The sequence below is a fragment of the Taudactylus pleione genome, unplaced genomic scaffold (assembly GCF_031769625.1).
Source record: "Taudactylus pleione unplaced genomic scaffold, aTauple2 ptg000073l, whole genome shotgun sequence".
In the NCBI taxonomy this organism is placed as follows: Eukaryota; Metazoa; Chordata; class Amphibia; order Anura; family Myobatrachidae; genus Taudactylus; species Taudactylus pleione.
This window is the reverse complement of record NW_028284475.1, coordinates 8,144,345-8,168,474: the sequence shown is the minus strand read 5'-3', so window position 1 is coordinate 8,168,474 and position 24,130 is coordinate 8,144,345. Positions and strand designations below refer to the sequence as shown.

The 24,130-nt window shown below is 48.2% G+C and overlaps 1 long non-coding RNA gene across 1 annotated transcript in view; it reads right to left on the bottom strand.

Moving 5' to 3' along the window:
- Positions 1 to 24,130, bottom strand: part of LOC148532613 (uncharacterized) — a 78,489-nt gene that overhangs the window by 3,165 nt on the left and 51,194 nt on the right. The gene's annotated exons all lie outside the window — the stretch shown is intronic.

Genomic DNA, 24,130 nt, shown 5'->3' with positions numbered 1-24,130 from the left:
TTTAAGTCATGGGGGTAAATTTACTAAGATTCGAGTTTGGTTGAGTTTTTTAGTTTTTAAACTCACTTTGCTTCACCAAAACTTGGGTGAGTTTTCCCTTATCAATCTCGCAAATTTACTAAGAAGTGAGTTTAGCTGAAAGTGAGTTTTTCGATGGTGAAGCAGAACAAAGTTTTTTCTTCCAAATTGCGAGTTTAGATGAGAGTTTAAGGTGAGTTTAAGGAGAGTTTAGATGAGAGTTTAAGGTGAGTTTAAGGAGAGTTTAGATGAGAGTTTAGATGAGATTACTTACTCGAGATTGCAGTGTTTTCTCTCTGCAAAACTCGCCCGAGCAAGCAGCCTGCACATATCAGTGAGATATGTGTAAGCTGCTTGTGTGTTTTAATACCTGTAAAAACAGGTTAAATAATTGAAAGAAAAAAATGACATAGGGTCCCCCCCCTAAATAACCCCAGACTTGCCAGCCTGTCCAGGTACCTAAAATTACTGGGAACAAAACGAGTAGGGTTCCACCGTAAATTAGGTACCAGCACCAGGCTGCAGGGCCAGTCCTGGTTTTAATTATAGGGATAAAAAATGTGTGTTGGGGTACCCCTAAAATTAAAACCAGCACTGGACCCTTTCTAGCGGGGGGCTGATGCCACAGCCAGAGGTGCCCTTTCACCGGACCCCCCAGCCGCAGCATCAGTCCTGACCGCTAGTCAGCCCAGGCCAGGGATCCATCGGGAGTTGGGGACCCCTCCAATAAAGGGGACCCCCTCTCCAGGACACCCCTGGCCTAGGCTGATAGCCCAGGGCTATCCCCGCCACCCCTGGGTTGATAGTGTAGGTGTAGTGTTAAAAATGTAAATAACAACATTGTCTTTACAGTAGAATTGCAGGTCCCAGCAAGCCTCCCCCGCATGCTGGTACTTGGAGAACCACAAGTACCAGCATGCGGGGCATTAAGGGGCCACTGGTACCTGTAGTTCAAAAAGATCCAATACTCACCTTTTGTCCCACGATGTTCTCCGCAGTATTCCAAAGAGGGCCCCGGAGACACTGTAACAAGACGCTACAGCATATTGTTACAGTATCGCTAATGCCAGCTCCGGGCTTGAGCAATCATTAGTGCTTGGGCGCCATCCAATCAGCGGTGGCTTCAATTAGTGGTCGCTCATTGGCTGGGACCCACGTAGAGGAGCCGCTCATTGGCTAAGACCACGTGGGTCCCAGCCAATCAGCGCCCGCTAATGGAAGCTGCCGCTGATTGGCTGGCGCCCCAGTACCAATGATTGCTCAAGTCCGGAGCTGCCATTAGCGATACTGTAACAATATGCTGTAGCGTCTTGTTACAGTGTCTCTGGGGCCCTCTTTGGAATACTGCGGAGAACATCGTGGGACAAAAGGTGAGTATTGGATCTTTTTTTCAGGTAGAACCATTGGATACTTTACGTTGAGAAGGGGATGTGAACATCTGGGAGCAGGAAAGTATGTGTGTATGTGTGTAAGTAATAAATCTTTATTTTCACGGTGTGTGTTGTGTTTTTTTACACATTTCTTTACAGGTGAACTACAGGTACCAGTGGCCCCTTAATGCCCCGCATGCTGGTATCAGCATGCAGGGGAGGCTTGCTGGGACCTGCAGTTCTACTGTAAAGACAATGTTGTTATTTAAATTTTTAACAATACACCTACACTATCAACCCGCCACCCACCGCCCAGGGGTGGCGGGGATAGCCCCGGTCTATCAGCCAAGGCCAGGGGTGCCCTGGACAGGGGGTCCCCTTTATTGGAGGGGTCCCCAACTCCTCAGGGATCCCTGGCCTGGGCTGACTAGTGGTCAGAGCTGATGCTGCGGCTGGGGGGCCTGGTGAATGGGCTCCCCTGGCTCTGGCATCAGCCCCCCGCTAGAAAGGGTCCAGTGCTGGTTTAAATTTTAGGGGTGCCCCTACGCACATTTTTTACCCCTATAATTAAAACCAGGACTGGCCCTGCAGCCTGGTGCTGGTACCTAATTTACGGTGGAACCCTTCTCGTTGTGTTCCCCATTATTTTAGGTACCAGGACAGGCTGGCAAGTCCGGGGCTGGTTAGTCTTTTGGGGGGGGGGGACCTCACATAATTTTTTTTATAATAATGAACACTACTTAAACAAGTAAAATTAAAAAAAAAAAACCACAATGATTTGTGTATGTTTCACCCAAACTCGCAGCTCAGGAGGTGAGTGTTTAAAACTTCTATTTCACAGTGAGTTTGGCACAATCTCACACGAGATTGGAAACTTGAATCTTAGTAAATTTGCGAGTTGCATCTTTTTTATCTAAAGTACTTCCGAATTTGGCCAATGGTGAGTTTTTTCGAGTTTGCAAACTCACATGAGTTTTAAGAGTGAAAAAAGAGAACTCACTTCAAACTCACTCGAGTTTGTCTTTAGTAAATGTGCGAGATGAGAAAAATGCCTAAACTCACACAAACTCGACCCTTAGTACATTTACCCCCATGGTGTTAGCTTGGTGAGCATCACTCCTTCCTAATAAAAGGGATCCAGATTGCAGAGACAGATCCATTTGTATCCTCCCTCTGACTCTCGTAGTGCGAATGCGTGTATAAAGTCACACGCGCACAGTAACAAAACTGGAAGTGTAAATTTCCACTGCTACCAATTTGAAAGTGTGGTTGACAGGAATCATGGGACAGCTGCTTTTTGGAGCAGGTGTCCTGGCACCGGAGCCATACTGAATTGCTCCAATATATTTGGATTGGTTTTAAATACTGTAGCGTAGCTTTCATCCAGAGGTTCTTTCATTTGTTCTTGTGGTTACAGAACAAAAGCATTTAAAACGGTTACGGTAGACGCAGACCCTGACCTTTCTGCCAAGAGCCGCCCCCACCCTCAAACGCCTGCAGCCCGTCTCGCAGGATCCATTTACACCTGCACAGAATGGGTGCTCCTCATGCGCAGTGCCCCAACCATCGGAGATGTACGCTAACCCGAATTAGGCCCTGAAACCCCAAATCTGGGCTTGCCAACTCAGACAAAGTGCACAGCTACTGATACTCTCCTAAAGCAGCAAATGAACGTGTTCCTTCATTTTTTCTATCAATCTTACTTATCGCCGCTAGAGTCTGTTGATAATAAATGTTTATCAGCTCTTTATAAATAGTAACATAAAATTAATATTCCTAACTGAACTAACTAGAGGTGCATGCTGGCAGTGGTAAGTTCCTGGTTTAAGGGAAGGATGAGGCTACTGTAAAACGTCATCTGATTCACCCTGACTATCTGTCCCTTACAATCGCGGCGCTGGGCAGATGTTGCTGCTAAAATGGGCATTTCTTTGGGTGCACATGGCGAGAGCTTAAAAATAGTTAAGTAACTCAGCCAGACATAAAGGTGTTGAGAGAAAAAGTAAAAAAAACGACTTGAACGACTACATTCATGCAGCAAAATGTCAGTAGGGAATAGCCATGGAGGTCACTAGCAGTGCACATTGTACGCTGATGACCTGTTTGTACTGTCTGACTTCCCGCACCAGAAAGATAAAGAAAAAGCCCCTGGCTGACAGCACAGGACGAGCGGAGGCGTCTAATGCGCGCTCAGACATCGCATCACTTGGACAACGGGCCAACTCTGATAGGAGCGGGCCTAACAATGGGCCGGCCCGCCCATGATCTAATTTAAGCTGCGCTATCTGTAAGGCAACGTTCCTTGTGGTCTAATCTTATCTAATGTCATTGGGCTGCTGTGTAGCAGAGACTCATAAAGGGTTATCTGGCTTTAATAGGCCTCGCAAAGTGTCATTTGGATATTATAGCAGGAAGAAGTGATTTGCAGAAGGACGTCTGTGACTGGGGAATGGCGGGATCAGGAACGTAGTAGAACCTGCTGATTGGGGATGGAGGGCCAAGCACAGAACAGATACTAATACCTGTACCTGTTATGTGTTCATCTGGGCAGAACGATCGACATTTCTTGATGCCCGACATCTATTTATGTTGTCTTGGTGGTTTGCTCCTCCATTTTATTAAGTAACTTGCTGTGACTTAACGGCATATTCCATGTGGTTTGCCCATATAACACAGGGGTCTATTTACTAAGCAGTGTTAGGAGACAGAGTGAAAAGTGATAAGAAAGTGATAAGGTGCCAGCCAATTAGCTCCCAACTGTCATTTTTCAAACACAGCCTGTGAGATGACAGTTGGGAGCTGATTGGCTGGCACCTTATCACTTCACTCTGTCTCCTAACACTGCTTAGTAAATAGACCCCATAATCACTATCTTGCCCTCATTTCCAGACACACAGGAGCTCATTTCAGATCCGCTCGCTAGATGCGTTCGTTTGTACCCTGCATATGCAAATATAGCGCACGCCCATCAAGGCAGTCGATCGCATGGCAAGGCATTAGCACGCCCACTATGTATTGGCTTGCGTTTACTTAGTGTATGCAGACGCCCACCAACCATTCATAAAACGCCCACTTGCGCACGTCATCTCCTGGAAGTGCTTGAAAACATTGGTACATCGAGCACCATCGGATGCGATCGCAGCGCTTCAGGTTGACTATACCCTGCCGCAAGCACTGTGATCACTTCAGTGTGAAATTCCACCAAGTGACGTGTACTGTGATGCTGCCTTTTAATTATGCACGCTTCTGAAACGGCGTTGGAACACTCGGGCACGCCTGCGTTCGCACCTCCCCTCCCCCGTTTCTAGTGGAGTGCCCCTGTCACCACCCACAAACAGCTTCTGGGCTGTCTATGTGCAGCGAGCGATTGCTCCCCGATCTCTCGCATTGGTTCGCGCACGCGGATTGCGAATCATACGCATGCACAGATTGTAACTATTGGCCAGCTACGAGCGATCACATCCTAGCGAACGGGTCTGAATCAGCTCCACGGTCCTAAATTTTGTAAGGTCATTTCTTTGTAATAAATTACTTCAATTTATTGACTTGTACACACTCCAATTAGACCTATTATTAAATGCATTGCTTTGTCTCTTGTGCTTTTCAGAAGTGTCAACGTAGAATCAGGCACAGTAGCTTATTTATTTTTTTCTTGCCCAGGGACGTGACAGAGAGGACACCAGACCTGTGTCATGTGTTCATCATCACCTAAATATTGTATATGATGCTCAGTGACCCTTCCTGGGAGGTTCTCCAAAATAAATTCTGCAAATAGAACAAATGTCCAAAATTAGAGGAGCGTTTTTTTCCTTGCAATATCTATGCAAACTACGGCGGAGGAAAGCTTTGGCCCCAGGCCTCTACCCCAGACATTTTTAGCCAGCAAAGACCGGCATGCAGTATTGTAGCCGGTGATGAAAACAGCTTCCCGCCGTTCTGGCTCAAGACGAACTTCAAAATAACAGAACAAAGAGCTGAAGTACAAAGAAAAATGAACATAACAGGAAGGTGGGAAAATAAAGGTTAGGAGGGCACATTGAATACCATGGGCACGCACTCCGAGCAACAGATATCTGCAGAGTCGCTGGGCGCCCATAATGGTGTTTATAATGTGAGGAATGGTGGGGGGAAAAAAAGCCCACACCTCTTAGCTGAACGGTGCTGACGTGCCTCCTGCCCGTTCACTGCTCATCAGCTTTATACTAACTAATTGTGCCTTGTAGTGTGAGGAGAATGGGGCAATTAAATTCTCTTTAAATTATACAAAGAGTCTCATGCTGGGTGCAGAGACCAGGGAGGTTTTATAGATGTTGAGCTCTTGGTCCTAATCCAGCTCCTTGGTTCCCGACGGAGTGGCCTTGTCTCTCAAGCCGGCTTAAGGAGGACTTTTGATGCCGGATCCTGCAGCTCAGCAGGTTACCCCTTATAGTACTCATTTATGTAGGTAAATTGAGTCATTGCTGGTCGCCACCTTTGGTTTCTCTGCTTGCACTGACAGTGAGGGCCATCACCTCTCCTCGCTAACTCGGACCAATAATAGCGTTGGAATTATTTTTATGCAACGGTCAATTTTGGCAACAAAATAAATGGCCATACAATGTCTCTGGTTGTTTAGCTTTCTTCCTATCAATCCACAGATCTGTTGTGTATTTCCTTTACCCCGGCATTCTGCAGTGGGTTTGCCCCTTACATGTAACATCAGCAGTCTCACTTCCATTAATCCAACAGCTACCAGAATATACTCTCTCACAGACTGTCCCCTGGAGAAACGTGTACTCGCAGACTGTCTCCAGGAGACGCGTGCACTCGCAGACTGTCTCCAGGAGACGCATGCACTCGTAGACTGTCTCCAGGAGACGCGTGCACTCGCAGACTGTCCCCTGGAGACAGGTACACCTGCAGACTGTCCCCTGGAGACACATGCACTTGCAGACTGTCCCCTGGAGACACAAGCACTCGCAGACTGTCCCCTAGAGACATGTGCACTCGCAGACTGTCCCCTGGAGGCACGTGCACTCGCAGACTGTCCCCTGGAGACACGTGCACTCGCAGACTGTCCCCTGGAGGCTCGTGCACTCCCCTGGAGACACGTGCACTCGCAGACTGTCCCCTGGAGACACGTGCACTCGCAGACTGTCCCCTGGAGACACGTGTACTCACAGACTGTCCCCTGGAGACACGAGCACTCGCAGACTGTCCCCTGGAGACACGTGCACTCGCAGACTGTCCCCTGGAGGCATGTGCACTCGCAGACTGTCCCCTGGAGACACGTGCACTCGCAGACTGTCTCCTGGAGGCTCGTGCACTCGCAGACTGTCCCCTGGAGACACGTGCACTCCCCTGGAGACACGTGCACTCGCAGACTGTCCCCTGGAGACATGTGCACTTGCAGACTGTCCCCTGGAGACACGTGTACTCACAGACTGTCCCCTGGAGACACGTGCACTCGCAGACTGTCCCCTGGAGACACGTGCACTCGCAGACTGTCCCCTGGAGGCATGTGCACTCGCAGACTGTCCCCTGGAGACACGTGCACTCGCAGACTGTCTCCTGGAGGCTCGTGCACTCGCAGACTGTCCCCTGGAGACACGTGCACTCCCCTGGAGACACGTGCACTCGCAGACTGTCCCCTGGAGACATGTACACTTGCAGACTGTCCCCTGGAGACACGTGCACTCGCAGACTGTCCCCTGCAGACACGAGCACTCGCAGACTGTCCCCTGGAGACACGTGCACTCGCAGACTGTCCCCTGGAGGCATGTGCACTCGCAGACTGTCCCCTGGAGACACGTGCACTCGCAGACTGTCCCCTGGAGACACGTGCGCTCGCAGACTGTCCCCTGGAGACACGTGCACTCGCAGACTGTCCCCTGGAGACACGTGCACTCGCAGACTGTCCCCTGGAGGCATGTGCACTCGCAGACTGTCCCCTGGAGACACGTGCACTCGCAGACTGTCTCCTGGAGGCTAATGCACTCGCAGACTGTCTCCTGGAGACACATGCACTCGCAGACTGTCCCCTGGAGGCAGGAACACCTGCAGTCTGTCCCCTGGAGACACATGCACTTACAGACTGTCCCCTGGAGACACGTGCACTCGCAGACTGTCTCCTGGAGGCTCATGCACTTACAGACTGTCCCCTGGAGACACGTGCACTCGCAGACTCCTGCTGCACAGTTACCAGCACTGGTGTGATGCAATAGATAGGAGTAGCACAAAATGCACTGTGTAAGGGTAATAAGTATCATTTTATAAACTTACTTAAAATAACTTTCAATCTTATAATAAAAATATACAAGCAGAATATATAAATCTTACCTTTTAAAATGACGTCCTGATTCAAGTAACAAGTATTTTTTAGTGCAGTTACTTAGAATAACTTAACATCCTTTTAAAACAATACACACACATAAATACAAACATAAATCATTATCATGCATACTGTACATACTATACATACATATTATATACAGCGAAGATAGATAGTATGTGAACCCTGTAGGATCTTCTGAATTTATGTGTAAACTGTAAATGTGACCTCAGATGTGGTCAGATCTTTATAGAGGCCATAAAAATAGATAATGGGGCAGTTGGGCGGGTTAATTAAATTGAGGAGTGTCAAGCAGCGCCATGAAAAGGGCTTTATGGCGCCCTGTGCCGGTCACATCCCTTGGGCACATAACATCATGCCATGGTGGCGTCTCTGCCAGCATTGGGAATTAACAGCACTGCCCGTGGCATCCAACAGATGCTCCGGGCGGCACTGCCGCAGCGATAAAGACTGCAGGGCGCCATTCCAAGGCTACTAGCTGCCAAAGCCTCACAGGTTACTGCAATTGCCACATGACTGGGCCTGTGATATCACTTACCATAGTATTGTTCGATGACTTGGGGAACTTGGTACACAAATCCAATATCTGATATGGATTTCTATGGGTATGTTTGTTAATGTGGTATTGTGTGTTTTCGTATATATGTCAAAACAGCTAATATTAGAATGACATATTGCTGTAAGGGTGTATGAACAGCTCTTGCTTCACTTTTTTGCACAATTGAATGCACATGACTAAAAAAAAGGAAAATGCCTACGCCTGTAATTGTGCAATGTTTCCATGGTAACCATGCCAACCATCCCTACACTGTAAAACAATGCTGCTAGTACCCTAATTGGGCTATTGCTGGTCATGTGACCACAACTTCCCCAATACTCATAAATATTACATTGCTTAATACACTGATACCCTATGTGAAGGGTAACAGTAATTAATATATGTACACCCTGCTGTATAATAGAAGGATATGATTGATCATAATGGGGACCATACAAAAGCACAGTGCTGAGCGTTTCTACATAGGTCACAGAATTCCTGGGTAACCTCTTATAATATCCGCAGCGACGTACAGTACAATTCCCTATAACACACAAGGCTTGCTGATTAATCCTGAAGTGATGAAATCACAACTCATCATTTATACATATATTACTTACAGGGGTTTATATATATACTGTATATTCGCACCACTATCGAGTGACATGAAAACTCAAATATACCAATGTCCAAAATACACTTGATGGTATTTATAATGCCTGGTGGCCAATGATCCTCCCATTACACTTTAATGGATTCATTTTTGGGGTACACTATAACTTCTTGTTGCTGTTTAGATACTGGGCCTGATTCAGAGCCGGACGCTCTGAATCAGGGCGTGTTTTTTTTATTTGCGAAGCGGCCTCTTGGACATTCGCATAGCTGTGGGTTACCACCCACAGCTTATGCGAGCGTCCATGATGATGGTTGCGATGGTCAAGACCAACGCGACCATCGGGCTTGCGACCAGACCCTTGCGGTAGGGTCTCGGTGACCGCAAGCCCTGGAGTGATTTTGGCTCTATCAGAGCCCAAATCACTCCCACTGACATCACTAGTGATGTCAGTGGGGCCGGACCCAGACGGTAGGCGTTCCCATGGGAACGCCTCCGTCTGGGCAGCCACGCCCCCGGCACGCCCACCAAAGGGGGCGTGCTGTCACTCATCATCGGCAGCACGCCCCCTTTGGTGCGAGACCCATAACGACGGCTACCTGGTCGTTATTCGGGTCTCGCGCATGCGCACGACAGAGGCGCCTCCGTCGTGCGCATTCGCATTTGGGCAACATCGACCCGCTTGCGAGCGCCCAGCGCTCGTGAGCGGGTCTGAATGAGACCCACTGTTATGACTATTCCGATGTTTGCGGATCTGAGCGATTTTCTTATACTGAGCATGTGTACGAGTGACACTGCGCATACGCCAAGTTAGATCACCGATGGCGGTCACAGTGAGGATTAGACGTAGTGTGATTAACACTTAGGAAAAGGAAGAGAAAAGAAGACTCTTTCTTGGAGGCACACTTAAAGTAGTATGAATAAATAAAACTTAACTTTTATTTTATAAGATTTTAGAATATAAGGGGGAAGAGGTTATTTTTCAACCTCCAATAATATTTAAATACAGCCAATAATTACAAACAAACATATAAATCAATATAGTTCATACAGGCAAAAGGCGATTATTGTAAGTGGTTAGATTCAACACATATTTATCAAAAAACATCCCTTGTTATTGAAAAAAATATACCAGAGAAACCTTCCTTCTAGTTTTGAAAAAATATATCAGATAAACATATCTACTGTACATAGGGCTTCATTCAGAGCCGCTCGTAAGCGGCCGCTCGTTCGTTCCGAGCGATGTTCGCACATCTGCGCATGCGCACGGATTGTAATACGCATGCGCGAACCAGTCAGTGCGGCCGAAAATCGTTTGTTCGCTATATAGCGAGTGCCTGCTATTTTGAGTGACAGGAGGAGGCGTATGTGGGTGGTAACGGGGGAAGGTGCTTGAAAACGGGGAGTGGAGATCAGAACGCAGGCGTGCCTAAAGGTCAAAACGGGCGTTTTAAGGGTGTGCATAATTAATACAGCAGCGTCATTGACCACGTCACTGGGTTATTTTATAGTCGGAACTGCTCGCAAGATTGTGGTAGGAAAATCCAACCACAAGAATAGCGAGCAGTTCATTCGCCTTTCAATGTACTCGATTAATCTAATAAATAGTGGACATGACGTAGGATGCGAGCGGCCAGGGGGCGTTTTTTTCAAAAATACGACCGCAAGTTTTGTTCGCTCGTTCAGACATAGAGGCGTGAACAGACCGCAAAGAGCGAACGGTTCGTTTAAATAGCCACCCCCTTTTTCTTAACGAGTGACCGCAAATAGCGTCCGGCTCTGAATCAGGCCCATAGATTCTAGTATACTTGAAGGAGTATTTTGTCAGATGGTTTATACTGCATATATACTGTTATAGGAGATATCATTGTATCCATTTTGTACCAATATGTTGCAACATGTAGCAGTGCAACAGAGAGACAATTAGTATCAATATGTTGCAATGCAGCAGCTCAAGAGCTGGCAGAGAGACAATTGTTATTCATGTAGCAAAAAAAACAAACAGAAAAACAAATCCCTACAGTTTTTTTTCACTCAGTGGATAGAACACTGGGCCTGATTCAGACCCGGACGCTAAGCTGTGTTCGCTCACTATGAGCGATGGTCGCCCGTCTGCGTATGCGTAGCGGTGCGCGAGCCAGTCACTGCATCCGGGAATCGTGCGCTCGTAGTACACAGACTGGCCGCTATTTTGAGTGACAGCGCCGTTTATGGGTGGTAACAGGGGGAGGTGCTTGTGAACGGGGGAGTGGTGCTGCGAATGCAGGCATGTCAGGGCGTCAAAACGGCGTTTTATGGGTGTGCATAATTAGCATGGAGGTGCCATTGTACACGCCACTTGGTTGATTTTCAGCCTGCATTGATCGCAGTCCTTGCGGTGGGGTAGGGGCTACCTCAAGCGCTGCGTCCAGCTCCGATGGCTCTCGATGTTACCGATTATTCACACTTCCTGGAGATTACGTGTGCTAAGAGAGGAAAGTGGGCGTCTTTATACACCAGCGTACGCTCACTGCCGTTGCTCTAGAAGACATAGAGGGCGTCCTTCCGCCACACAGTGCGATCGCGAATTTGCATACCCGGCCCCTTTTGCCAGCGAGCGATCACTGCTTAGCGTCCCAGTCTGAATCAGGCCCACAGTCCTGCTGAAATGGTAATGCAGAGTGCATTGTAGTAACCACATTTATTAGGTATATACTAATTGCTCACGTCAGAGCTTCACCCTGCTTAGTGAGCAGGAGGGTCAATATCTTTTACCCTTAATAAATGTGCTGTAGAGAATACACATCAAGCACAACTGACACAGATTTGGGTTAATAGAGATTTGACTCACTGTAAGGAACGCACCTTTTAAACCTTTAGTAGGTTGACAGAATCCAGACAGGTGAATCCCCTTTCACTTCTGCTGTCTGATCACCATACATATAGTAGAGAGTGATAGATGAGAGAGTGAAGAGGCCCTGCCTGGGGTGAAATGCACTTCTGCTGTCTGATCACCATACATATAGTAGAGGGTGATGGATGAGAGAGTGGAGAGGCCCTGCCTGGGGTGAAATGCACTTCTGCTGTCTGATCACCATACATATAGTAGAGGGTGATGGATGAGAGAGTGGAGAGGCCCTGCCTGGGGTGAAATGCACTTCTGCTGTCGTGACAGTAACCATCCATCTGTGCTGGTGTCAGACGACAGTGCAGCACTAGACGTGGCAGGTCCCGATGAGAGATCGTGAACAACGGGGTGTCTAGGAGCATGTGCAGTGGTCTGTATGCAGGTATTGCAGTACTATTTCAATTACAAAGGATAAGGTAAAGATGCTGGTAGATTACATCACCATATCCCTGCATGAGTATTTGCTTCAGTGGTCATATTCCAATGGAGATGGCTGCATCCTTGTTTGCTGGAGATGACGATCATTTTGCCTAAAGGGCTTGTTCACATCATGACAGTGTGATTAACATTCAGGGAGCATTTGTGGAAGGTGACGGGCGGTGGCGAGACCTACCTGCGATGGACATTCTCAGGGCCGGGCTGGCCATACGGCACTTCTGGCAAATGCCAGAAGGGCCGATGACCTGATGGGCCTCACCACAAAAGGGGCATGGTAATATCTCCCAGGGGCCTGGCCTCGCGGCAAGCCCCCATATTTTGGTATATCGGCCGAGCAGAGCACCAGGAGCTGCTTGGCCGAGGTACTGAAAGATGGGGAGCGAGCCGCGAGGCCAGGCCTCCTGTGACTCACAGCACACCCCCCTTTTGTGGTGAGTCCACACTCCCAACCGCTGCAGCATTTCAATCATGCTGGAGCTAAGGGGGGGGTCTGCACAGAGCCAGAACCATCTGAGATGTATACAAACCATCGGGTTTGCCTACATCTTTGAATCAGGCGCTTAGTTACTACTCATTTTGCCTGTAATATTGTATTTCTGTATTGGTTGAATGAACATTTGATGCTCCAACAAAAAAAACTTATAAAAAGAAAAAGACTGAGCTTATTGGAGGGATCTATGTACTCACAACCACATTTACTTATCACAATAGAGCACTGGTATTTACCAAGATGCTGTTTTATACAAACACACTCAAACTGTAAACAAACATGCCCCAGACATACACACATGTACCTACACATCATTATAAAGAGGGGAGAGAGAACTGGAGAAAGGTGGGAAGAGAGAACAGAGAAAAGAGGGGGAGAGTACTGGGGAAAGATGGGAAGAGGTAACAGAGAAAAGAGGGGAAGAAAGAGAACTGGGGAAAGAGGGGAGAGATAACTGGGGAAAGAGGGGAAGAGAGAGAACTTGGGAAAGAGGGGGAGAGAGAACTGGGGAAAGAGGAGAAGAGAGAGAACTGGGGAAAGAGGGGAAGAGAGAGAACTGGGGAAAGAGGGGGAGAGATAACTGGGGAAAGAGGGGAAGAGAGAGAACTGGGGAAAGATGGGGAGAGAGAACTGGGGAAAGATGGGGAGAGAGAACTGGGGAAAGATGGGGGGAGAGAACTGGGGAAAGAGGGGCAGAGAGAGAACTGGGGAAATATGGGGAGAGAGAACTGGGGAAAGATGGGGAGAGAGAACTGGGGAAAGAGGGGGAGAGAGAACTGGGGAAAGAGGGGAAGAGAGAACTCGGGAAAGGGGGAGAGAGAACTGGGGAAAGAGAGGGAGAGAGAACTGGGGAAAGAGAGGGAGAGAGAACTGGGGAAAGAGGGGGAGAGATAACTGGGGAAAGAGGGGGAGAGATAACTGGGGAAAGAGGGGGAGAAAGAACTGGGGAAAGAGAGGGAGAGAGAACTGGGGAAAGAGGGAGAGAGAACTGGGGAAAGAGAGGGAGAGAGAACTGGGGAAAGAGGGAGAGAGAACTGGGGAAAGAGGGGAAGAGAGAGAACTGGGGAAAGATGGGGAGAGAGAACTGGGGAAAGATGGGGAGAGAGAACTGGGGAAAGAGGGGAAGAGAGAGAACTGGGAAAAGAGGGGAAGAGACAGAACTGGGGAAAGAGGGGAAGAGAGAGAACTGGGGAAAGAGGGGAAGAGATAACTGGGGAAAGAGAGGGAGAGAGAACTGGGGAAAGAGGGGGAGAGAGAACTGGGGAAAGAGGGGAAGAGAGAGAACTGGGGAAAGAGGGGGAGAGAACTGGGGAAAGAGGGGAGGGGGATAATGGAGAAGAGAGAGAGAAAAAATAGGGGAAGGGAAGCATCCATACACTAAAGAGAGGGACTAGAGGCAGCCCAGCAGTTCAGAAATACGTTGGGCTTGCACTGAATGTGACAAAAATCTGGGGCGTGACGAAAGCCCCGTACCAATAGACCCCCACATTGCTATGGCATACCTTTTTTTTTGCGTGCTGCTTCGGGCTAATATTGGGAGGTATAATTTTGTTTTCATATAATAAGTGGTTGTTGTCAATATAGATTTCTGTTTTGGAATATCAAACCAGATGAGCCCCTTGTTACATTACCCAATAGCTGATTTCATTTGTTGCAATTGTGATGAAATAAGTCATTTATATAAGTAGCATACAGAGCACAGAGAAGGGTACAAGGTCATTGTTCTCCCACAAGTGACAGTGATAACCCAGATGCATTTCACGGTCGCATCTCAAGGTTATCAAGCAAAGCAGGAAGGGCCCATGGAAAACAAGTGAAACGCGCTGAGTAGGGTCGCTGTGTCTGTGAGGTTAATCTTAGCACCTAACTGCCAACAGCAGCATCCTGATTCCAGTACAGAGGAAATGGCGCTGGATGGATCAGTGAGATCCAAGAAAAAGAAGCATTTTTGTCCCTATGAGTAAGCTCAGCAAAGACCGTGATACGTTGCCAAACAAATGCTGTTATGACATCCAGCTGTATGTAAATAAGTGCTTACTGTCTATGACAATGCAGCCGGCTGGAGGGAGAGATCACACTGCACTGTCTGCGGGGAAGACTTCACTCTCCAGGTGTTGGTTGGTACAAGACATGATTAATATATGTCACAATATGATTATGACATATTAAATTATGTCTGCTTACAGCTCTGTAAGTACGCGGCTGCAAATTCGAACAGAACGCAGCTGCGAATGTATGCTAATTCCCGCCATAGCTCATCTGGCATAGGGACGCCCACTGCTGCTTTCTCACATCCGTACGGTCTGACCAGCCGCAGAAACAGCAAGTATCGTCGCTCGCAGTGAGTACTCAGGCTGCGTGTGCAATCGCAGTGGCTAATTTATGCACGCCCAGGAAACGGCTTTCAAACGGACAGACACGCCTGCATTTTTCCAGCCACTCCCCCGTCACCCCCCCCAAACGATCACAGCCTGTCACTCACTCTGCAATGGATTCGTCAGTGCGTCCGTAATCGCACGACGCCAGAAGACCGGCACCAGTGAAGATCCCGACTGCGCTAAAGGTAAGTATAAACTAACCTAACCCCCCCTAACCCTCCCTTAGGGGTGCCTAACCCTAACCTCCCACCCAAGTGCCTAACCCTAACCCCCCCCCCTTCCCCGCTGCCTAAAACCTAAGTTTCCCGTGTGGGTGCCTAACCATAACCTCCCCTTCCCCTAGCCTAACCCTAACCCTCCCAGGGGTGCCTAACCCTAAGTCTCCCCGGAGAGCCTCTAACCTAACCCTCCCCCCCCCGTGGCTGTCCACGCCTGGCGCCTGGCTTACCTTCGATCGGGATGCCGGGCGCCGGGCTCCTGGCATAGGTAAAATTCACAGGTGCCATGTAAAAAAAAAAAAAACATTCGGTAATGCCTAGGCATCGATGGAGGGAAGCCATCTGGTTCTCCCCCATCATTGGCAAAAACATGCAACACCATCGATGAATCATCGATGGTCATCCCTAGCAAATTGTGTCATTGTACAATGAGGAGCAGGGCCACAATGACCAGGCCCAACCCTTAATGTCACCCATTGAGATCTCCCGGGGGGGACGTTAAAAAAAGTAAGTAAGTAAAGTACAAGTAACAGCATCCAGGGGAGGAGGGAGGAAGAGATTTACATGATTCCAGTGAATACAGGGCTTCATTCAGAGCCGCTCGTAAGCGGCCGCTCGTTCGTTCCGAGCGATGTTCGCACAACTGTGCATGCGTACGGATTTTAATACGCATGCGCGAACCAGTCAGTGCGGCCGTAAATCGTGTGCTCGCTAAATAGCGAATGCCTGCTAATTTGAGTGACAGGAGGAGGCGTATGTGGGTGGTAACAGGGGAAGGTGCTTGAAAACGGGGAGTGGAGATCAGAACGCAGGCGTGCTTAAAGGTCAAAACGGGTGTTTTAAGGGTGTGCATAATTAATACAGCAGCGTCATTGACCACGTCACTTGGTTGTTTTATAGTCAGAACTGCTCGCAAGATTGCGGTAGGAAAAACCAGCCACAAGAATAGCGAGCAGTTAATTCGCCTTTCGATGTACTCGATTAATCTAATAAATAGCGGACATGACGTATGGTGCGAGCGGCCAGGGGGCGTTTTTTTTCAAAAATACGACCGCAAGTTTTGTTCGCTCGTTCAGACATAGAGGCGTGAACAGACCGCAAAGAGCGAACGGTTAATTTAAATAGCCAGCCCCTTTTTCTGAACGAGCGAGCGCAAATAGCGTCCGGCTCTGAATCAGGCCCAGAGTGTGCCTGATGCAGAGTGTAAGAGAAATCACCCATAGACCGTCCCGCATTGCATGCACGCTACTGACTACATACATGCAGAGTGTAAGAGAAATCACCCATAGACTGTCCCGCATTGCATGCACGCTACTGACTACATACATGCAGAGTGTAAGAGAAATCACCCATAGACTGTCCCACATTGCATGCACGCTACTGACTACATACATGCAGAGTGTAAGAGAAATCACCCATAGACTGTCCCGCATTGCATGCACGCTACTGACTACATACATGAACACATCTTTGTTCAAATATGCACCATTCAGTTAACGCTAAGGGCCTGAGACTGACTCTAAGGGCCGTATTCAATTGCCGGCGAAAAGCCATTATCGGCGATACTTTTTCGACGATGACATAATTTTCGCCGGTTTCAACTTATCCCCTATTCAATTGCGGAGACTTTGCGCAGGTGTGAAAAGTAAATGCAACAGAACCAGCGAAAACTTTTTACCTATGAATAGGTGTCGAAAAATAGTGCAGAATTGGGGTTTTGGGGTACAAACTTCCAAAAACCGCCCTGCACTCCTAAGACAGTCCCCCACAGGTATTCTGTGCCAAAAAATGTTTTATAAAAGTACCACAGGACAAAACTACTTTCATTTTGGGGGTGGAAAAAAAAACAAAGTTGTGGTACAAACTTCTAAACTAGCGAAATAGACTCAGGGGGGGGGGTCCCCAATTATGCCCCAGGTGTTATTGAGTTTGCAGGCGGTTGCGGCAGGCGGATATTTTAAGTTTTTTAAAAGTTCACATTACCCACTTTAAAATATGCTAGCACCCATTTTCAGGTACCCCAAATTTGATAGGACTACTTAATTTTTTTTTTAAACTTGCTAAATCCTATTCTTTACCACTTTTTCAAAGACGCGAAATACCAGCTATTAACACCATTTAAACACAAAATACCTGCAGCAGAGCTATTTGGGGGTACCCATAGTGAACTCCCACGTCAGAGCATCTTTTGGGGGTTGTCAGGCTGATTTCCCTAAAAATTCCGGCACTTTTCGCTCATTTCGTTTTCGCTGGGTCCCGTTTTCGCCTATTTGGAATTGAATACGAGGATACGCGGGGATGAGCATGATACTTTTCCGCTCAGAAAACTAGCGATGACAGCGAAAAGTCCGGCAATGGACTTTTCACTCCTAATTGATATGCCCCTAATGCGGACAAAGTTATGTACACCTGCAGCAAACAGAATGCGCTTTTAGCCGTATGCATCAATAGTTCGTATTTTTCTTTCATATTTAGAATTTTCAGAAATATATGTGTACAGGGCCATGGGCAGGGGTTTGTGAGCTGTACTGTCGTCCATGTCCCTTGGGCCCCACAGCCCCTGCTTCTGGCTAGTAAAGTGACGTAGCCCAGTTTCAGTGCAGCTGGGACCAGTGGGCCTGATTCAGAGCCGCTCGTAAGCGGCCGCTCGTTCGCTCCGAGCGATGTTCGCACATCTGCGCATGCGTATGGGTCGCAATGCGCATGCACCAACCTGTCATTGCGGTCGGAAATCGTGCGCTCGTAAAACAGCGAGGGCCTGCTAATTTGAGTGACAGAATGAGGCGTTTGTGGGTGGTAACAGGGGAAGGTGCTTGAAAACGGGGAGTGGAGATCAGAACGCAGGCGTGCCAAACGGTCAAAACGGGTGTTTTAAGGGTGTGCATAATTAACAAAGCAGCGTCATCAACCACGTCACTTGGTTGTCTTTTAGCCTGAACTGCTCGCAGTGATTGCGGGAAGTAAAACCTACCACAAGCACTGCGAGCAGTTCAGACGCCTTTCGATGTACTCGATTAATCAAATAAATAGCGGAGAGACGTTTGATGCGAGCGGCCTAGGGGCGTCTTTACAAAATAGCGAGCGCATGTTTCGGACGCTCGCTCAGATATAGAGGCGTCAACAGACCGCAAAGAGCGAGCGCTCAATTTAAATATCCGGCCCCTTTTTCAGAAAGAGCGTCCGCAAATAGCGTCCGGCTCTGAATCAGGCCCAGTGTGTAGAACCACCCAGAGCAATTACCATAGGTAAAGTTCTGTTTGTACAAACAACCATTCCCTGTCACGAGCGTCAGCTGCCGTCTCTAGCGCTCTGTCAACGTACAATGATGGAACTGCGCCCATAACGACCAAATGGAAGCATGGCTGGTTAGCTTTACCGTGCAGTCATTTTTTTAAGGCACAAATATTCTTCTATAAATAACTTTTTTTGCTTGTTTATTTGTTTGTTTGTTTTTAATTATTTTTCCGTACGGTGCTCGTTTAATCCTAATCATGGGAGGTCTACATAGCAGAATCCCATTACACACATTTCCCAATGCCTCATTATACACCAAGCCCGGTAATGAGTAGCAACAGTAAAACCTCAGTCACATTTGCGGTTAGCCTCTCGCCAGATTCCATGTAAATACATCACCCTGAGGCAAAGCCTCTGACCCGTGGCGGTTTAGGAAATGTAATGACATAATTACATATCTCCTCCGCTCGCACAGATAATGCACTGGCAGGGCAACATGCACCACAGCAATTCTTCTACTATTGAGGGTGGATTGGAAGTCACTGTTTATCTGTGTGATGTTATCAGTGCTGCTGTCTGCATGTATCCCGACTACCTTATGTCTGCAGTCACCGTGCCAGGTCAGGGGGCGTCACAAGTGGCCAAAGGTTAAAGGTGATAGAAAAATATCTCTGAGGTTTATTAATGACGCTGAGTGAAATTTTCAAAATGGTTCAGAGGAAAATCCGTCTCATTTTGCCTTTGGCTCCGGAATCCTGTGTGTTCCTGAGAATTTGGCCTGAGGTGTTTCAGTGCAGAATTCAAACAAAAATGGCGGACCTCAGCAGATTTATTTTTATATGTAGACAGTGGTTCCCTGCGCCATGCCAACACCATGTGCATGAGCAATGATGTAGGTGGCGTGACATCATTTCTGACGGTATCAGGCTGCTCTCCATCTTTGTGTCTAGTATACAATACAAAGCATCCCAGTGACCACCATATAATACAGAGTGCATCCTAATAATTGACAAACAATACAGAAAGCATGCGAGTGACAACAATGCAATAAACAGAGCTTCCTAGTGATTATGGGCCTGATTCAGACCCGCTCGCAAGCGCATAGTGGTCGCAAGCGGGTCGATGGCCGGGCAGTGCGCGCAAGCGAGAAATCACTCGCTCCGGGGCTCGCAACAAAACGGGGCGGCTGTCGTTGTTGATCAACAGCTCACCCCATTTTGTAGGCGGGGAGGGGGGGTGGCTGGCCAAACGGAGGCGTTCCCGAAGGAACGCCTGCCGTTTGAGGGCGGCCCTACTGACATCACCAGTGATGTCAGTAGTGAGCTTCCGGCTCTATTAGAGCCGGAAGCTCACTGGGGCTTGCGGAAGACGAGACCCTACCACAAGGGTCTCATTGCTAGCCCGATGGTCGCGACCATCACCTGGCTGCTCGCAAAAGCTGTGGGTGGTCACCCACAGCTTAGCGAGCGGTCCAGAAGGCCGGACCTAAAAAAAAAAAAAACGCCCTTCAGACCTGCGAGCGGGTCTGAATCAGGGCCTACACACTTGGCAATATTTTACCCGATCTGGCTTATTCCAATGCATCGGAACGACAGATCATGTAAAATATGCCCAAATCGTGAGTCTCCACTCACGATCACGATGCGATGCGCGTCCCCGCTGGTCACACATCGCATCTTCAGATCTGCCGTGCTGGGACACAATGCACTGGAAAAAGTCTGGATGCACGATAGATCGTTTGTAAATTGGACACTTTAAACACCAAATCATGTGCAGAGCTGCCGGGGAGGAGTTTCAAGGGAAATCGTACACATCGTGGGACCGTGAGCACATCGCCAAGTGTGTAGGCACCTTTAGTGACTGCCATACAGAACAGAGATTATCCTAGTAATTTTCATATAATATTGATATTATCATGCAGATATTATTGTGCATCCTAACAACTGCCATACCATACAGAGGCCCTGATTCAGAGCTGAACGCTCTGAGCAGAGCGCTCGCTCTGAATCAGGGCCCTCCTCCATGAAAATGGAGCGTCCTCTTGGACGCTCGTATAGCTGTGGGTGACCACCCACAGCTATAGCGAGCGTCCATGATGATGGTCGCGATGGTCAAAGACCATCGCGACCATCGGGCTTGCGACGAGACCCTGCGGTAGGGTCTCGCTGCCACAAGCCCAGGAGTGATTTTGGCTCTATCAGAGCCAAAGTCACTCCCACTGACATCATTACTGATGTCAGTGGGGCCGGACTCAGACGGTAGGTGTTCCCATGGGAATGCCTCCGTCTGGCCGCCACACCCCCGGCACGCCCACCAAAGGGGGCGTGCTGTCAGTCACCATCAACAGCACGCCCCCTTTGGTGCGAGACCCCGTGCAACGTATTTCTCGTCGCTCGCCGGGTCTCGCGCATGCGCACGACGGAGCTCCCTCCGTCGTGCGTATGCTAAGTCTCAAAACATTGACCCGCTAGCGAGCGAACTTTGCTCGTGAGCGGGTCTGAATGACCCCCTGAGAGCATCCCAGTGACTGCCATACAACACAGAGGTCATCATACAGACTGGATATACAAAACAAAGATTATTCTAGATTCACAGTCACTCAGCTGCTTACCTGCCCCAATATACCTGAACCCAGCCACTTTTTTCCTCTGTTTAAACTGAACGTCATCGCCTCCTTCTTCCCACCCCAGCTGCAATATGGAGGCACTGGTCTGGCAGTAGGCCAACTCCTGTCCTTGACTACATTGGGGAGTGAAGCAGGGGGTATGTGCTGATCCATGGTAATTTCTAGCACCAGGTATCAAACAGGTTGGTGGTAGGGTCTAAGTTTTCAATACACCCCTGTGATACCACTCCCCCCCAACTTCACCAAGCTTCCAGTGCCCTATTGGGTGAGTGAGCATAATATATAACAACCGCTCATAGAACCTCTGTACTAGACGTGACAATGAGCTGCGGGTGGTTCCCTGCATGTCCCTGTACTGTAGCACACACAATAAAGATGAATATATAAACAGGAAGACCCTAATAGTGCTGTGGTGTTTTTGGAAGAAGAGTTCCCATTAAACGGATCTCTATTCAACTGCTCTATGTAATCACTTGGCTTTGATGCAATACACAGGATAAGAAATACAACAGCAGTTACATCCCCGTCACAGCTGTGCTGTTTATATAAATGGAAGAGACGTGTATATAAATGTTATCCCATTTGCCAATGGTGTAGATTGATAGTGACCACATATATAACAATGTAGGGGTATATTTAGAGCATATTTAAAGCGGCACCAATATTAAGTGCAAAGTGAGGCATGTTTTGCACTTAATATTAGTCCTGCTATAAATTTTGAGCTCAAAGCAGCATCGGCTAATGTAACTAAACCACGTAGTCTTTTTGCCGAATCAGACATCTGGCTGATAGAAAACATACAAAAGGTGTTCATGGCCCTATCAACCACAGTGTCAGTTACAACATGTAACGATTGGATTAGTCATATTTCAGGAGTTTCATTTATTTTTTTACCCAGTTTGGTTGAAAATTGTGCAATTCCTGGCTAGGGCTTAGCGTGCGTGGCCAAATAGTAGAGGCGTGGCCACAACACCTACAAAAATGGTGCTCGACCCTCAGCCAGGAGCAGATTCTCCTCCCCTCTCCCTGCACATCATGCCTCCCAGGACCCTCCGCAGGCCAACATACAGCATTGGGTATTTGTATGGGGGGAGAGGCTACTGCCGCACCGCTAACAGGTATGAAGTTTTATGGGGGGGGGGGGACGACACACATGGGCCCCTCCAATTAGTGCCAGCCCTCCCTCTCGGCTCCCCTACATATAATAACAATCCTGACGCAGGGATTTCCCAACTCATATAAAGGTGGTCCCAACTTTACCATATCCTGGAATCCTGTAGATTTTTCCTTTGCTTTATAAGCTCCCTAATTCTTGCCAAAACCCTCTGTCAATGTTTTCACCTATGATTTATTTATTATTTATTTATTAGCAGTTTCTTATATAGCGCAGCATATTCCGTTGCGCTTTACAATTGGAAACATTGATAGAACAAAACAGGGTAATAACAGACAGACATAGAGGTAAGAGGGCCCTGCTTGCAAGCTTACAATCTCATGACGGAGGTGTTGCCTAGGGGCCTGTTCTGGAATAACTAGGGTGCAGTTGTGTCAGGACGATGGACGGCAGGGAAAGGACAGACAGACACAGCACTGTTACTTTGTTTGCATAGAGCAGGGATGGGGAACCTCAGGCCCAGCATATAAGGCCCCCAGAATAATTTGGTGTGGCCCTCTGAGTTTTTTTCTGCGAGCCTCATCTGGCTAGCAGGGTGCCCAGAATGGCACCCTGCAGCCAGAATCTATGCAGCAGTGCTGCCTGGAGCATCCTTAGGAAGCATCAGACGGTCAAACCGCTGCCCTTACAGCTCCTCGGAGCATCCTTAGGAAGCATGAGACGGTCAAACCGCTGCCCTTACAGCTCCTCGGAGCATCCTTAGGAAGCATCAGACGGTCAAACCGCTGCCCTTACAGCTCCCCGGAGCATCCTGAGGATGCTCCGGGCATTGCTGTAATCACCGGCGATTGTGGCCCTGCCCAAGTGTGACATCACACGGAGGGGGCGTGGCCTGCACCAGCCCCGCAATAATGTTATATACATCAAAATGGCCCTCGGCAGAAAAAAGGTTCCCCACCCCTGGCATAGAGCTAACTGGGGAGAAAGTAGAACATTGTGATGGAAACAAATGACATTTTACAGTCACCAAATGACCTTTTTTCATTTTAAAATAACTTCTGCTCCTGCTGAGTGGATCAATGATACCGACTCAGGGCCTGATTCAGCAAGAAACGCAACTGCTAATACGCACGCCATAGGCTAATTGTTGCGTTATGTGCATGCGTACATATCGCAGTGTGCGTGCGTGAACCCGCCACTGCGATCGGGACTGCGATTACAGTGACTAAGCAGACCCATCGCAGAGTGATTGACAGAAAGTGCCGTTTGTGGGTGGTGATGGGGGGGTGGTCGGGGAAACGCTGGAGTGCCAGTGCGTTTGAACGCCATTGCAGGGGCGTGCATAAATTAGCCACTGCGATGCCCTACGCAGTCTGAGGCCTGATAGCGTGCATGGAAGTTAGTAATTTCTGAGAAAGGTCAGAGTTTGTCCAAGTGTGCGTGAGGCTGCGATGGTGCTCCATTGCATCGATGTTTTCGCAGTCTTGCTCAACATTACAGATGAGTATAAGGTAAAGTGGGCGTCCTTATGTAGTGCCGCGGCGGCATTGCGATCGCAATTAATTAGTATACTATCGCAGTTCAACTACGTGCGTAATCACTATTGCATTCGCAGTTGCGTTCCGTAGTGAATCAGGCCCTCAGTCTTTTGTTGTCAGTAATAATCTATCCACTGGGGGGCGCTGTTCCATTGCAGCTTATTGATGATACTTAAATTCTCTAAGGCCAGGGAAGCAATGTGGCAGCTTCTATTGATGTTTCTTTATGGAAACAAAATAAATAAATGCATTCTACATTTAATGTCATTATCCACTGAATTTATTTTAATTTCCCAATCCCACCCTTCTTTCCAGATTGACATAATTAATACAATAT